A 17,977-nucleotide genomic window follows, 5' to 3' on the forward strand; every position below is an offset into this window, starting at 1 on the left:
CTCTGAACATGTCACCATTGGTTCCTATTTTGCACAGACTTCCTTTCTCCGCCTTTCTTGCCCCCAGTCGTCATCCACCTCAGGTCTCTTGATCAATCTCCTTTGTGATTACTGGAATTTACCACATAGAGAGGTGCCTGTGGACAGATGGAGACAGATTCAGAACATACCACCTGATAGGCTGTAAATTTCAGTATTGGAATATTTTGTTTTAAATGATAAGATAATATTTTATTTTCCATCACAAAATCTAAAGAAGAAAATGAGAATGTTAGAGACTGGTTTAATCACTTTGAACACATCTAATATTGGCACTGGTACTGAGTATGCAAAAAATAATAAGATAGAGTCTCTGTCCTCGTGGAATTAATCTATTATAAAAAAGATTATGGAGTAGAAAATGATAGATTATATTTGCATCATGCTTCTTAAGTTTCAAAGCATCAAACACTATGTTTGCTCATTTGCTCCTCGGAACAATCTGTGAGGAAAAAAATCGTTGTTATTTCTGAAGTGAGGAAACTAAAATAAGGAAAAATTTATTTGTGACTGACTGGTGGAACTACCTGAAGAACTTTATAAAGTCTTTGAAAAAATATCAGGTCGGAATTCAAGTGTACTGCAAACACTTGGGGAAAGTTGTGAAATCTGTGCTTTTGAATATAGTCTGTTTTCTGATTTATCTGGGTAAAATCACCTCTGAAGAACTCCTTAGAACGTGCCCCAGGTTGTCAAACTTTTTGCAGTCACAAACTGCACTTAAAACTACCAAAGAACAAAACAAACAAACAAACAAACAAAAACACTGTAGGTATAATGTGCAAATCTAATTAACTGGATTTATAAACAACCCCATATGTGATTTCAAACAAACACCTTAAGAATTGGGTAAGTCACTCTAAACCTAACTGTATTTTTGAGGCTATCTCTAGAAAAACCAAGGCCCTTAAGAAGTAAATCCACAGTTTGAAATATGTTTCTGGGAATAATTTTCAATCTATAACTTTGCAAAGCACTTTTCTTGGATGTGTGTGTCGTGAGTGTTTTCATCCCTTTTGTAGAGTTTATATTAATTTGTTGAATTGTTAATACACAGTGTAAGGCTTTGGCGTGTAATTAAAAGGATGGTTAAAACAAGTCTCTTCCTAGATAGGACAGTGCAAAAATAGGCAAGGTAGGTAAGATATATACATGAAACTCTCAAGGGCTGCCTCCAAATCTGTCTGGTCTATCATGGTTTTCCCGGTGCTTGGTAGAGTGAGTGCCTAGCACAGAGGAGACACTCGTTAAGTATTTGTTGAACAACAAAGAGCCTGGGCTTTGATGCTAAATACAGAAGATCTCTTCATATTGGATCACTGAACTATGGTATCACTTTTATATCGGACTCTGAATGTCCTAATAGATATTTTCTTTCCCTGCTGGTTGGATGTCTCCATGATAAAACTCTACCTGCTGTGCTGGCTAGAGTCCCAGCTAGAGTCCCTGCCTTTCCTGTGTGGGTATGACTCTCATTTGAGTAACAAGTGAGAAATATTGTCATTTACTCTCCTTCCTCCTTGGTGGTGTTGTCAACACCAAACCCTTTAAAAAGATAAAATTAAACTATTAAGCAAATATGCAGAGTAAGTCAGGGAGGCACTGGCCACCCAGTAGAGTTCTGATCCTTGTTCTCAACTTACACAGATTCTTATCTTTATCCTTATCCCTTTCCTTATGGAAAAAATAGGCATGAGTGTCTATATCGTCACTTTATGTGTTCTTGCAGATAATATCCTTTCACTGCACCGAAACATGCTCACCGATAAAGTATGTTTCCATTTTTATTCTGAAAGCACAAGGTGAGCGTCACTTTGAAAGGTGAAAGCCTGGAATATCTGTGAAGAGAAACAATCACTTCGTTTACTAAGGAAAGAGGTCTGGAAGGGAGAATATGCTCTTGGGAGTGATGGGCAATGAAGTGGGAGCTGAGAACTGTCTTACAACTCCTTAGTGTTGAATCCCTATGTTGTACCCATGAAACTATTATAACATTGTGTGTCAACTCTATTAAAAAACAAAGCAAAAAAGCAAAAAACAAAAAACAAAAAAAGAAAAAACAAACTCCTTAGGATCCCAGATTCAAAGGAGCACTCTTTTCAATTGCAAATGCAAATTGCAAATGACTTCTGAAAGAGTTGGGTTTAGTCTTTGGCACACCCTGGTGTAAATTGCTTTAAGCAGATAACTAGGTCAGTACCTCACAAAGATCAACAGTACTGAAGAAAGAAGGATTCTGCTTAGGGCCTTGGGGGTAGGATGAGTAGCCTTCAGTAGTTTTTTAAAGACTCGAACTCTGTTAAGGCACCGGGCCTCTCCAACTCCAGCTAGGCATCCAGGATATAAGGACATTTTATCAAGAAAAAAAAAAAAAATTCAGGTCTGACAAAAGCAAATGTTTGTGGCCTTGAATTCTGGCCCAAGGCCCTGGTAACCTAAGAACTATACATGGCTTGATATGATTGCAAGATTAGTGTCAAAATGTAATAAACATCCACTTCCCCCCATTTGGACCAGGTGTTTCGTTTTGGTTTGGATTTTGTTTTCAGTCTGGAAGATCATGTCCAACGGCTCTGTTTCCGTTCCCTTTCTGCTCCCATACTTTTGAGAGAAAGATAGGAATAAAGAAGTAAAAAAAGGAAAAAAGAAAAACCCACAGCCCCTTCATTAGCAGCATACTCATCTTCTCCTTCATATCATTATATTCGACTATTGGAATTTTTATTTTTATTTTTAAAGATTTTATTTATTTATTTATTTGATAGCCAGAGATCACACGTAGGCAGAGAGGCAGGCGGGGGGGGGGGGGGGGGGGGGAAGCAGGCTCTCCGCCGAGCAGAGAGCCTGATGTGGGGTTTGATCCCAGGAAGGCAGAGGCTTTAACCCACTGAGCCACCCAGGCACGCCTACTGTAACTTTTTAAAGTGGCCACATTATTGCCATGTAGTTGATTCTTGTCCTAATTTCATTCAAGTCTCAGAAATGGAATTCTAGGACAGATTACAGACAGTAAGTCAGGCTACCAGAATTCTCTGTGAAAGTCTCTGTAATTCCTAACCTCCATTCAGTAGTTCACTTCTCAAAGGCCTCTGCCAAAATAGAAAATGAGCTGGATAAGGCAATCTGAACATCTGCCTTTTTGTCCCGGTCCTGTCACTGATTGGCCAGTGTGACCTTGTGTAAGTCCTTTTGAGTCCAGAAGCCTGTTGAAAGTGTCCTCTGTCATTTTACATAACAACCGCTGCTCTGATTACATGACAGGGTTTATGAGGGGGTTAGTTAAACAATTGGAGGTTTGTAAAGCATTACCACAATTTAAGATAATATTTCTAGTCATCGATGAATTTCTCTAAGCCTTCTTAAGACGCATTTTACACGTTTGGCGTATTTTCACTACCAATTATATTAAAATGTTTTTTCACTTTCTTTTCATTTCTTTTTCTTTTTTTTTTCTTTTTTCTCCCTTTGGGGTTCATTTCTTTTTCTTTTTCTTTCTTTTTTTTTTCTCCCTTTGGGGTTGGGAGAGTGTTTTAATTTGTTCCACTACTTGTTTGAAGCATCTGCAATTCTCTTGCCCTGATTGATTTCTTCAAAGTGATACTGATCCCTGAGTAAGGTGCAGCCAGGTGTAGGTGTCTACCTACATCAACAGGCCCTGGATAGTATCAGAAAGACTTTCAATGCCTGTTGAGCTTTCCGTGGTGAAGAAGGAGAAGAAAGAGCTCACCGCTGTAAAGCAAGTGGTTTAAGAACAGCTTGTAACACTTTGATGTGATCTGATATTATCCATTTTGACACTTAAAAAAAAAAATCCCATCATTTTTTTTCAGTTATTTCGTCTTCTGTGCAATCTTTCCTGGGAATTTTTGTTTCTCACATCATGACTAGTCTCTAAAAGACATGGGTTACTGTGGTTTTATTCTGTGACAATCACTCTGGTTAGGGCTGTAGTACATCATATTATTTACAACTTTCTTACATGTCCAAGAAGAGGGTCCTATTATTATCTCCATGGGGCATATGGAGCTGGGGAAGAGCAAAACAGAATCTCTCCTAGATCCCATACCCTCTACATATAACAGAGTCCACTAACGCCCTCATAGTCAACTCCCTTCCAATGTACTTCTCTTAGCAAATCTGAGAATTTCTATTAGCGTGGTATCCCTGATAGATTTTAATTTACATAGGTTGTGGTATGCTCTTTATTCTAGTCCAGGATAGCTCCTATGTATTCTTAGCAGGTTTAAAAGACAATCAGTATCAGCTTGCTAGTGTTGCCACAGCAAAATACCAGAGACTGGATGGCTTGAATAACTGAAGCTTACTTTCTCGCAGTTCAGAACACCAGGAGTCCCAGATCAAGCTGCTAGCAATTTCCATTTCTGATGAAGACTGTCTTCCTAGTTGTAGGCAGCTCTCTGTTCAATGTGTCCTCAAATGGCTTTCTCTCTATCCCTTCCTCTTTCTAGGGACACCAGTTCTAACAGATTAGGGCCTCACGTTCTGACTTCATTCAACCAAATAACCTCCATAAAGGCTGTAGCTCCAAATCAGTCACATTGGGCTTTGGAGCGTCAGCATATGAATTTTAGGGGGACACAACTGAAGTCTATGTTTTAGCTTATTATTTCTAACTTTTTATGCATATCACTGAATGCTTTCTGCAATTTTCAGCTTTCACATGGATTTGTGATATTAAGTAGCATCTTAGTTATTTTAATTTTGCCAACCGATAAGGGCATTTGGGTGTATTAATTCATGTAAAATCAATATTTATATAAAATAGTCCAAAAATTTTTCCACAAATGTAGGAGGTCTTTTTAAATGATAGTAATATGTAGCCTTAAATTTCTAGTATATTTTCAGCATCAAGATCCAAAGGAAAAGCAGTAGGAGTTAAGTGGGGAGGGAGTCAGTTGAAAATATAATAATATAGGTTTAATAATCACTCTTTTTCTAAGGACAGTCTCAGTGGATTTTCACGCACAGTGCATCATTGTTCTTCTTACCAAGATCCAGATTTCTCACGGCTTTCAGAAACTGCCAAACATGTCCAAGGCTGGTACCACATTCTGACGGACTCTTCACCGTCTGTTGATACATCTGCATCCAGTACATTGTATCATTACACGAATTCTCAGACACACTGAGGATTTTTTTATTGTGTCTTTTTATTTGCCTCGTAAGGTTAAAAAATCATGTTACAAAATATGCAATGAGCAGCCTAGGAACTATATATATATATATATGTCCAGCAAGATGTAGGAAGTTAGATAGAAAGTTACCGTAATACAGAATAAACTCATCAAAAGTCAGGGAGAGGAGCTCTTTCTTTCCTGTCCTTTGGTCAGAATTTCTAGGCAATGGACCATAACAGCTGAATAGACTTTTTCTAAGAATTATCTTTCTAAGCTTCTAGAGCTAATTTTACATTTGACCTCCTATATTAAAAATGGCAGATTAGTCAGTCCTTTTTTTCCGGGAAATGACAATAATTGTGGCATGAACTTGAAGGTTTTTTAAAATTATTATTACTGCATCTGAATCTGCTTTTCATTGCATTTAACTGTTGAACACAAGGATCATTTTAAATAGAGATGGCATTTCTACGCAGCATTAGGAACAAAAGATGGTAATACCTATTCTTTCCAAACCAATGCACACTGTATTAGCTCAGGAACATTTAATTTACTTTATTACTAAAAATTTCTCACCTTTTTCTCTAGCGATTTACCTTTAATAAGAAACTAGTGTCTCTGTGCACGTCCATGTATGCATACTATGTATATGTACTTATATATGTACAGACACATAGGTAATACAGTTAACATTTCAGAGCAAACACTGTATGAGTGATTACTGTATGACAGTTATATAATTGTGTGCAAACTGTTATTCTCAGCACTAGAGAAGCAACAATAATGAAAACAGATAACAATCTTTCCCCACTGAAATTTAATTTCAGTGGGATAATACATAAATAATAATAGCTAAACTTATATGCCATATCCTATGCACTGGTCAACATGTTTCACATAATTTCACTCATTAAATAGGTACAACTACCCTGTGAAATAGAGCTAATTATCTTTACTTTGTAGATGTGGAAATTGACACACAGGGTTGATTATTGCTCATGATCAACACAGTTTGTCAAGTGGCCAAGCACAGGGTCAAATACAGATGGTGGCTGAAGGGCCACACCCTCAACCTCTGTGTATATGTGAAGTGGACAGAACATGTCTGATTGAGAGTCACCTAGTTCTAGGAGAAGGAAATTGCATTAATATATTTCTCTTAAAGACTTCAGTGCTGGGGCGCCTGGGTGGCTCAGTGGGTTAAAGCCTCTGCCTTCGGCTCAGGTCATGATTCCAGGGTCATGGGATCGGGGGCTCTCTGCTCTGCAGGGAAGCTTGCTTCCTCCTCTCTTTCTCTCTCTGCCTGCCTCTCTGCCTACTTGGGGTCTCTGTCTGTCAAATAAATAAATAAAATCTTAAAAAAAAAAAAAAAGACTTCAGTGCTATTTCAACCTTCCCATTTTCATACCTTTTTTACTCTGTTCTTGAAATCAGGTCACTCAGTCCAGTTTATTTTTTTAATACCATCTTAAACCTTAATCAAAGTTAAAATCAAAAGATGGGAAGGTAGATTTTAGACTAGTAGGTGCTTCTTCCTTCTACCCACTCTCTGCTCTTGGAAACACATCATTAATGCATTTTCCTTTTCTGTTACTTATCTTAGTATTCTTTACTTCACTCAGTAGTCACAAAGTCTGTTATGTATATTATTAATACAAGTAGGAAACATAAACTCATTATTTTATAAATTTCCATTTTATTTAGAATAGGAAATGTCTTTTATAGAGAATAAAATTTTACCTGGAGGTTTTTAAAACATACATTTTATATACCTCTTTACCAGAAAGAAAATACGTGTTTTTCTTTTGAGTTTTTGGTCTTTGTTTTCTAAATAGTCACAAAATTTGAAAGAAAGCAAAATAAAGGTGAGTTCCTTATAAAATATTTTTTTGTAATTTATTCTCATTTTCCTCAAATTAGTTGCTCATTATCAAACATTCAATTAAAATATATCTTCTATCATGTCATAGTTTTCCTGCTAAAGTATATTACTATTCTATTTCTTTATGACACAGGCTTTCAGTCCTCTGAAACGTGGATGAATACAACCAAAGGCATTTGAAATACATTCCTTAATAATAATTTACTAATTTTTTCCTATGACAGTGTTTTCTTAATGTATTGATGGCCCTTTTTATTATAGGATGTTTATTCAATTGCATAAATGTCTCTGAACAAATGTCTTTGTAGTATAACTCTGGGTTCTGTTATGTAGTAATTCTGCATCTTATGGTCTGAAAGGATCTTTAGTACTACTGGTATGTTTTAAACTTTTTAAGCTTTAAAATTATTGAATCAAATTTTTGAGATGGTTGTTTCCACCATCCTCTAAAAACTTGTAGAATTTTGTTTCATTAATAACAAGTATTAAAAATATTGTTAGCATTGCAGTTATTTCCAACTAACGGAAAGAAGGTAGGATCAAATGTTAAGGAATCCACCTCATCTCCGGGTCTTACTTGAATTTTTGTGGAACCCACCAGACCACATGTTTAACATTCTCTTATAAGTTTCATTCCTATTCGAAAACAACCAACTTAAAGTCAAACTACTCTGGAAATTAGTCACTGTTTATTATTGGCTCATTCAATGCTGGCATCATTAATACGTTCTAAAATGACTACATCAGTAGAGTGTAAGTAAAGGAGATAGAAACAGTTTGGTTTGAGCTGGAAAGCTGTTCCAAATTTAGTGCCTGAAAATGGGCAATCAGTTATGAAATCCGTAAACATCAATGTAGATACTGGTACACTTTCAGGGAGGGAAAAATAGAAGAAAATGCAAAAAAAACCACAGTGTGTTTTGCATAACTATATTACAAGAACTTGGTGAAATTCTGCATATATTATTATCATTCTAAAAAATGTTTCCCAGACATACTTTGCGAGTTGTGTTGCCTTTTTTTTTTCTATTCATGTAGAAGAGTGGGGATTGTGCTAAGTCAATAATAAATAGCATGAAATACCTACTTTAAACAGTAAGCAAGTAATTTGTTTATGTGTCCTTGAGAATTTACTGCCCTGAATTTTGAACTTTTTGATTTTTTTTTTTTTTTTTTTTTTTTTTTGTAAAACAAGAACAGTTGTTGCTATAGCACAAGGCAGGGACTCCTAAAGGCAAAGAAGCATTTATAATCATGTAACTGCTCTGTTTAAGTCTGAGAAGTGATTTAAGGAGGAACTTGGTTTTCCTATATGTTTATGCTTTCAAAAATCATGTAGAATATTGTTTATTAACCATTAGATGATATGACATCCTTGAGGGACATAAAGTGTCCCCACTGTGTCACACTGCAGTTGACAGTGGATGCACAATGTGAAGGAAGAACAGATACAGCTTATAAAATAAATTCATTCGTACATAGTACTTTTATCATCTACATAAATATGTCTGTATACCTTTCTCTTGTCCATCAGCAATGTTCATTTCAGGCCACAGAGCTGCCATGCAAAGAAAAGGAGAGTGATTTGTGTGAAGCCTAAACAAAGGAAATCCAGCCACATTTCTAGTCCTCAATTATTGTGTTCTGCATGCTTGTGCAACTTACCTTGTGTTCCCAGTTGACCTGTGTGGTGCTTTTTGGATTTGTAGCATTAGTAAGAGTGCTGCCATTTGAGCTGTGAATTTAGTTTTGCTTTTGTTAAGAGTCAGAAAGAAAGAAACTATTCATCACATCCTGCTTCCTATAAAGAGACACTGAAATGCAGAAAGATCCTCACAACTAAAAGCATGCCTTATCGTACAATAAGCCTGTGCATTAATGGCTACAATCTGGCTGAGAGGCAGATGCAGATTTTATAGGATTTATTTTGGTCTTGATCTCTGAGGTTGAGCAGATCACTCAACTTTTCTTTATCTCGTGTTTCTAACTTATTTATCTCTCCATGGGAGAGGTAAGAAACTGTAAAAATCAAACAGTGAGTCATTGGCTATTGCATGAATGTAATTTTTATTACGTGTTACAGTAAACAAATGATCTTTTGGGGGGATGGAGGGAGATTAAGCAAAAACTAAGTTATGGTGCTGAAAGCTGCAGCCAACCTATTTTCTTAGAAGAATTAGTTTATTTGTTTTTAAAGACTGTCTTCTTATCAAAATAAGCATTGTCCTGTGCTCATCTGCTGGAGAATTGAAGACATATTATTTTATCATTTTTAGTAAAAGCAGAAATGTCTTACTGAAGATAGAAGAAAAAAAACGTACTTTGAAACTGGAGAGGGAAGTCTCAAGTTACAAAAAAATAAATAAATAAATGAAAGGAGGATTTGTTTGGAGGGCCAAAAAATATTCGACTGATTTTTTCCTTTTCTTTTCTTGTTTTTTTTTTTTTTTTTTTTTTTTTTTCTTTTTTTAGCTTTTTTTTTACTGGGACTTTTTTTTTTTTTTTTTTAATAACTGAAATAATATGGGTGGGAAGGAAGTTTCTTATCAAAGGAAAAGACAGTAAAAAATGGAAGTACTAAAGGAATAGACATAGGAAGTTGTATCTTTCTGTACTTTCATGATTGTCTCCATTGCCTGCCTCAACTTACAATTGAAAATCTCTGAAAAGAGGGCGTCTGGGTGGCTCAGTGGGTTAAGCCTCTGCCTTTGGCTCAGGTCATTCAGGTCATGATCCTAGGGGCCTGGGATCGTGTCCCGCATCGGGCTCTCCCTGCTTCTCCTCATCTCTCTCTGTCTCTCTCTCTGCCTACTTGTGGTCTCTCTCTCTCTGTCAAAGAAATAAATAAAATCTTAAAAAAAAAAAAAAAAGAAAATCTCTGAAAAGAATATCAAGTTTTGAGGAAAGTGCTAGAGGGTGAAAGACAACATTCTATGATCCTTCAACCCCTCGCCGTCTCACTCTCTTTCTCTCTTTTTCTCTCTCTCTTTCTCTCTCTCTCTCACTCACACACACACAGTAGTACACATGCACATACCCTCACTAAGTCAAGCTATTTTGTTTTAAGCTGGTCACACATTTATCTTTGCAAACTAAAGTTAGTAATAATCAGCTCAGTGAACATTGAAAATTTGGAGGCATACTGGCATTTTTGAGAGCTGCTTTTAGAGAAGTTATTAACTATCTCACTAGGTTTCAGGTTGTGGAGGGAGATTGCTAGAATAATGATAGCAAAGTGAACATTCTACACCCGGCAGTCTCCTAGAAGACATTGGACTGTAGACAATCCGTGTTTCCCTCGATCCTTCAGGATCCTCTACAACACAGGCAGTTTATGATATCTGAGGTGTTGCTCTTTTCTTTCCCTAGTGGCATCCTGTAAGCTTTTACATGCTCTGTCTTCATTTTTCCCGCCAAGCAGGCTGAGTTTTCTCACTTGTCTCAGAGGAAGTCAGATGTCAGTAAGTACCAAGCGGAGAAGTGATAAGAATAGTTTGAACACTGAATTTTTTTTAAGTTTTTATATCTCAGCCGCACTGAGGAAGCTACAAAGGACTAACGAGTTTGGGAATTCCAATATGCCTTGATGGCATAACTAAAAATGATTAAATTATTATAAAAATGATTAGATTATTGAAAGCAAAGGTAGAATTCAAAGTTTGCCTCTTCTTACCAGCCTGTATGATCCCGAATCAGGAAGGACCTTAAGTAAGACAACTAGAGGTTACATGTCCAAATGAGTCTTGTTCATTCATTTATTTAATGCCCCATTACTGATGTTCCATTCTATTTGGAATGGAAGGCAGGGGCTCAGAGTCTTGTGGAGACAGACTTACAAAGGAATAATTATACTGTAGTATGGTTAAGGGTTATAATAGGAGCAATAAGTACCCTGGGAAGGATTTAGTGATTCCTAGGGAGGTTGGCAATTGACGATTACCTCTCGAGGAAGTTATAATGTAGCTTTAATTTATTTCTTCTGCATCAGTCTTGCAGCCTTGGCCATAGGGCATTAACTATTCTCTGTGGAGCGGAATTGGGATGTATTTTCTCCACATCCCAACCTCCTTTACGTTTCAACAGGTTTTTGCTTTTTTATGCGTCTATAATGGATTTTTTCTTTGATTGTTAAAATTAGAACCATTTAATAAACAATTCAGTTAGCCTCGCTGCTGCTTTTTAGTCATTCTGCGATTTTGACCAAAAACTGAACTTGTTCACTCTACCTGTTCACTCTGAATTCTTCACACTTGGCTCCGAATGACTTTTAGTCATTTGCTGATGTCAAATCACCTTCAAATGGGAACTATTACTATCATGGAAGAGATTGAAAGAAAAGAGACCCAGGCTGCCAAGTGATTTCCAAAATAGGAGTTCTATAGATGCTTTTAATCATGGCAACATTACTGGAATATTTACACCCTCTCCAGGCAACTTTGAAAAATACAGCGACTCATCTGAGTCACAAGTTATATTTTCCTAAAAATAGTCATGTAAGCTTGTATTTTTATACCTTGTATTTATTTTATGCATTGATTATTGAAAGTATTCTAGCCCTGGGGTTTCCCAAGAAAAATCACAATGATGTTTTTTACAGTTTCTGATTATTTTTAGGTCCTTTTCATTTTTTCTAGTGCTCTCCTTCTCCCCCGAGCCTCTATCATATCTTCTATTAACACTGGTGCTTGTTATCAACTGGCTTTCAGATAGTCTTGTTTAAGTGACTGGTTGATGACAGCTTTTAAGATGTTGCCTCTCCAAGTTTTATTTCTATTCTGGTGCATTCTGGATGAACAAAAAGCCTGATGGGAGGCTTTTTCATGAAAGGATTCATATGAGATACTATACAGAACACAGAGGAAAACACTGGGAGACAGAAATTTTCTTCTATCTTTCTTGTTCCCTTGATTTCTTAGAGATGTCACTTCACAACAGACCTCTGGTTTTGTGTCCAGGTGGCAGTAAGGTATCCCTTGTTTAGTGCTGATGCCGTTCCGTCTCTGAGGGTGAAATTACTCCATATATGGAGTATATATTCATGGAGTAATTTGAGCCTGAGTCAATACACACACACACACACACACGTACTGAGTTCACATAAATGTGAGTATAAACATAAACATAAATATGTATACATACACAATTTTTTTTCCTCTAAAGAAATAATAGTGTGTGTTTTTTTTTTTTAAACCCTAGGGTAAATTTTAGTCTGGAAGCACCACACCTCCAGGAGGTAAGAGAGGCTGATATCCCTAACTTAGATGATAGTTTAAAAATTCTAAGTTATATTTCTATTTTTTCTAAAAAGTATTAAAAAGAAGCCACAACAGGGCCACATTTACAAATTGTCCTTATCCAGCCTCGTGATAAAAGACCCAAAAAGGAAGTTACTTATTGGAAGAACAACCAGCTTGATTTTTGGGGAATTGTCTTCAGTTGTGAGGCCTGTGGTATAAAAGGACAAGAGGAGTAGATCTTCTGGAATGGGCGACACAATACAGTTAGCCTTGGTGTAATCCTTCTTTTAATATTTTGGCATCTCTGTTCTGTAGTCTTTTATAATTCTATAGTACCCACTTTTCCAGTCTCCTGAGGCCTTATTTTCAGTAACTGTTCCTGAAATCTACCTCATTTACTTTCTACAAAAGCTTTCAGAATCTCTGTATAATTCCCTCAAAGTAATGTTTGAAGTATTCTATTAAAAGTACATTTATACTGGTGGATATTGGTGGTTTAATATGTTAATATTAATAGCAACTACTTCTAGGAATTGGAAATTGACTCACAAAAACATTCCAGCTAACAATGGCTATTTCAACTATCTAAGTCTGGCTGAGGAAGGGAAGCATTTGTTTGTGATTTTTCCTTCCTTCCTTCCATCTTTCCTTCCTTCTTTTTCTCCTTTTCTTTTCTTTCTTTTCCAAGGTTTTAATTGAGTAGAGTCTAGTAAACCATGCATGGACGTCTGTTGCAGCAGGCTTTTGAGGATTTAATAATCCAGGTTATTTTTTTTACAAGATTTTATTTATTTATTTGACAGACAGAGACCACAAGTAGGCAGAGAGGCAGGTAGAGAGAGAAAGGGGACAAGGCTCCCTGCTGAGCAGAGAGCCCGATGCGGGACTCGATCCCAGGACCTTGGGATCATGACCTGTGCTGAGGTTTTAACCCACTGAGCCACCTAGGCACCCCTAATCCAGGTTATTTTTATCACTCGATCATTTATACCACAGGTATCATGGTGGAGTCTTTCATGAATCATAATAGAGCAGTATGATTAATCATTTGAACAAGATATATGATGTGCCTTAATACTTTAAATATTTCAGTGCATTTTTTAGTATACCTCCATTATGGCAATCTATATTATGGTTTTTAAAAAGGTGTTGGCTAAAACCATCTGTGTAAGGATAAAATGTTTTAATACGATTTGTATATTTAACTTCAAACTGTGTCTAAGGAAACAGAGGCATCCTGGTACTATTCAATCAGGAAACTTTATGTCCTCTGGGATATTGGCTGACGCATCTAACCATGATTTTCCAGGGGTCCTCCAGGCCTTACTTTAGTACAGTGTTAGTTTCCTACTGCCCTTGTAACAAATTATCGTGAACATGGTGGCTTATGCAACATTTATTCCTTAAGACTCTGATGGTCAGAAGTCTGAAATGGGTCTCACTAGGTGATAATCCATGTGTTGGCAGGGCTCTGCTTCTTTTTTGTGGTGGAGGGAGAAGCTGTTTTTTTGTAATTTTTTTCCAGGTTGCAGAGGCTGCTTACATTCTTTGGTTCTTGACCATCTTCCATCTGCATAGCCAGCAATAAGTAGCTGTTAGTGATTTTCATGTTCAAACCATTCTGACTCTCTGCGGCCTCTCTTAGGTACTTAAGGACACTATGACTGCATTGGGCTACTTGGATCATCCAGAAAAATCTCCTTATTTTAAGGTTGGTTGGTTAAAACTTTAATTCCAGTTACAATTTTAATTCCCTTTTGGCATGGAAGGTAACGTATTCATACATTCACAGGATTAGGATGAGGATATCTTCAAGGCTAAGGGATGGCCATTGTCCTCCACAACCATGATTCTGCTCACTGAAGGTCTGATAGGCAAACATTCCAAAAATTTGACAGCTACATTTTATAAGCCACAAAATAGTGTTTGGGCAGTCTCTAGTTCATTTTTTTTTTCTTGTGTAATCTCAACATTTTAATTTATTACCCAATAGATATTTTAATTTTCCTCAAAATAAGTTTTCTGTAAATACAGAAAAAAAATTAACAAAAGAGAAAACGGAAATGGTCAGTTTTCTTGTTTCTTTAAGATAAAAAACTTACTTTCACAAGTGGAGCCATCAAACGTTTGAGATTTGACCAGAAATATGATGGCCAATTTCATGATTTCACTCTAACCTTTAACGGGATCATAAGACTGGAGCAGCTTTTCAAACTGTGTATTTACTCAATGTATTAAGTGTCTACTATGTACAAATATTATAATTGTTAATAGATAGGGTCTGACTTAACTCAACCAGAGGCAGTGAAAGGGTGAGACTAGTCTTGAGGTGGAGTAGATCTGATTCCTCTTTGGAATTCAATATCCTAACCTATAATTGGGGGTTACCAAAGTCTGCTTTGTAAGGGTGTTGTGAAGCTTAAAGAGATGGTGGATACACAGATACTGGTATATGCAGGAGCTCAACATAAGATAGTGACTTTACTCTCTAGGATTTGGCCTCACAGTGAGGCAATTAGAGGGACAACATGACAGCAGGGGTAATGTGAGGGCAGGAGAATGTAATAATATCTGGCATTGGTCGTAACTACTCTCCCTCTAACTACCCTGGCTTGTGATTTGTTGGACTGCAGAGCCCATACTAACTATGACTGGACTAGTAGTTATCGGCAGAAGAAATGACATGTTTTGACTTAGAAAAGACCATTCAATCACAGCTAACTCACATGCATTCAGTTTACTTTATATGTATTTTCTTTGGAGAGAGTGAATCCGAGATAACGTTCATTCCAAAAGAAAGAAAGAAAGAAATAAAAAGGAAAGAAGAAGAAAAAGAAATGTTGACTCTGGAGAAAAGATTTGGTCTCACCAATTCTCATCAATCAATGGTCCCTGAGATCCTAGCAGGCGTTACTTGTTTCTTCTTTGATGTCTGAACTCATGGCACACAAATGTTAACATTGCTTAGTTTCTTAAAGTCCAATGGCAGTTTTAGTCTCTTTGTCTGAATGAGCAAATTTCAATGGGCCCAGGTTTTCTACAATAACTGTGGTAACGGGCAGAGGAGAGGAAAGATAGAAGCAGTCTCCGAAACTCTGAAATGCATTAAGCATCTTTCTTGATTTAACATAAAATGATCAAATACATGAGCATTCCTGGAGTTATTCTATTTTGTTGTTGTTGTTGTTGTAATCCTGGTGGGCATTTTTGTAGAAGAGGTTCAGAATACATTACCTTTGAAAAAGATTCCAATTGTCAATATAACATGACTGCAACATTATTCTTCTAAGCGGAAGAAAAAGAGATAATAGATGACTAACTATATGACTCACATTTAATATAATGCCCAGAGAACTCCATTATGGCTTTTGCATTTCATATGAAACTTAATGGCCTGAGTGATGCCTGGAATTTAGGCAAGTAGTAATATAAGGAAGTTTAGTTCAAAGCTGGAATGAAATGAGATTACGACTTCAATGCAAGAAATTCTGTGTATTATTCTATAGGACTTTCAAGTATAGGTTTATTAGTTATTTTATCTGTGGGTTTCATTTTTTCATTGGTAAAAACAAACATCCTTTTTTTAAAAAAAGATGTATTTATTTATTTTAGAGAGAGTATGTGTATGATTGGGGGGGGCAGAGAGAGAGGGAGAGACAGAATCTTAAGCAGATTCCACTCTAGGCATGGAGCCCGATGCAGCTCCATCTCAGGACCCTGAGATCATGACCTGAGCCAAAACCAAGAGTTAGATGCTCAACTGACTGCACCACTCGGGTGTCCCAAAAATATACCTTCTAACAATATTTAAAGAATTATGGAACTCGTGATATTAACTAGGTGAAAGTAATCTACAAATTAAAAATTACAAAGGTTGTTTGTATCTATTAGGTTGGTGCCAGAGATGCCACGAGACCTCCTACAGGGCACAGGATTGCTTCTCACAGCACTGAAATGTAGTGCCCCCAAATGTCAATAATGCCAAGGTAGAGAGCTTCTGACCATAGCCACTTTTTGCACCGCAAGGCTGACAGGGACAGGGAGAAAGAGAAGTTAGTGGAATATGAAAGGAGAAGGATTTGGAAAGTGCTACCCACCGTGGGTCTCTAGGCTGGGAGAATGCATACTCTGACTTCTTTCTCCCCTTTTATCTGGGCCAGGAATTCCCATTGGCCAAACCTAGCTACAAACCAGAGAAAGAAAAGGGTATCCTGTGAATGTAAGTTATAGTGCTCAACCTCCTAGGTTTAGAACATGATCATAATGAATAAGGACAAGATTGGACAGAACAGGTGTGTGCAGAGGGGCAACAAATATAAAATATTTAACCCCATTCATAAATTGCTATCTCCAATTAGTATTCACATCTGTGAGTCCATGAAGACATGATGTCTGTGAATAGGTTCATCTGTATGCAAAGGGATAGGTCAAGCATGGGTACAAACTTGGAGAGAAAAAAAATTCAGAAATACATCTGCAATTTTTTCCCCAGAGATATTGTTTGTTTACCATATTAAAACATAGTAAGCATCTGTTTTTGCTTTTGTCTATGATAAGCCTTACCTGTTTTTTGTCCATTCATGCATTTACCAAGTTACTGAGAGTGTGCTGCATGTCAGGTATTGGTTCAAATACAGAAGATAGAACCAATGGACATGAAATGGTGCCCATTCCGGGAGCACCTTTGGATGTAGTAAAAGAGACAACCATAGAAATAAACAGCTTGGCAACACTTGGGGTGTTTATGTATAAAGTAGTGTGGGACAGAAGGGAGATACTAATTTTCCCTGGGAGATAGAAAGCCCTTGAAGGGTAAGTGACCTTGACAAAGTCTTCAAGGCTAAGAAGGTGCTTTCTAGACAGGGAAACCAGAAGACTTAGTACCAGAATTAGAGCTGTCCTTTATGATGGAGTGGAAACAGCGGGGGATAAAATAAGGTGGAGTTTCTATTTCTAATGACTTCAGGGGCATGCTAAGATATTGGAACTGTAATTTCAAAGTAGTCAAGAATCATTGGATATACACGGGTAATACTCATGCAAACTGACTTAATTAAAAAAACTCCAACTTCTATACCCTTGTGTAATATAAGCCATTCAGAATTTTGTCTTTAAATTAAAATCTTTTAAAATAATATCTTACAATTGATGCTGTACAGATTCAATTACTTCCGAGTAAGCTTAATTTAGTGGAGATTTTACTGAGGCATTTTGATGTTCAAAAGTGATAGCACTTAACAAATGTCCTTTGCTGGACTATTCTGATTAGAGTGTTAGAGGATCAAAGATCTCAGAAATATGTTGAGAATAAGAGTCCCTCTTCTGTTTCTCAACTATTAACATCCCTTCACTCCTCACGCACACACACACACATTGAGAAATATTTCTGTCATTGTCTTTTAGAAACTTGTGATATAATCAGAGTGGGGGGACAGATTCCAAGAAAGTTTGTAAGCTATCGAATTAGAACCTTAGTTTTATCTAACGTGGATGCTCCTAAATTTGATGGTTTTTACATATGAATACCTATCTGTTTTTTTGGTCTGTATAAAATGTATCAATCATTGTGTCCCCCAAGGAACTAAGCACCCTGCTTTGTTGGTGCTAAACAATGTTTTTTTCTGGGGCTCCTGGTTGGCTCAGTGGGATAACTTTGGGGATACCATAAGACTTTTGATTTT

The 17,977-nt window shown here is 36.8% G+C and overlaps 1 protein-coding gene across 7 annotated transcripts in view; it reads left to right on the forward strand.

The window, feature by feature from the left end:
- Positions 1–17,977, forward strand: part of PCDH7 (protocadherin 7) — a 421,951-nt gene that overhangs the window by 14,669 nt on the left and 389,305 nt on the right. The gene's annotated exons all lie outside the window — the stretch shown is intronic.

Source organism: Mustela nigripes, chromosome 1 (genome assembly GCF_022355385.1).
Source record: "Mustela nigripes isolate SB6536 chromosome 1, MUSNIG.SB6536, whole genome shotgun sequence".
NCBI classification, from domain to species: Eukaryota; Metazoa; Chordata; class Mammalia; order Carnivora; family Mustelidae; genus Mustela; species Mustela nigripes.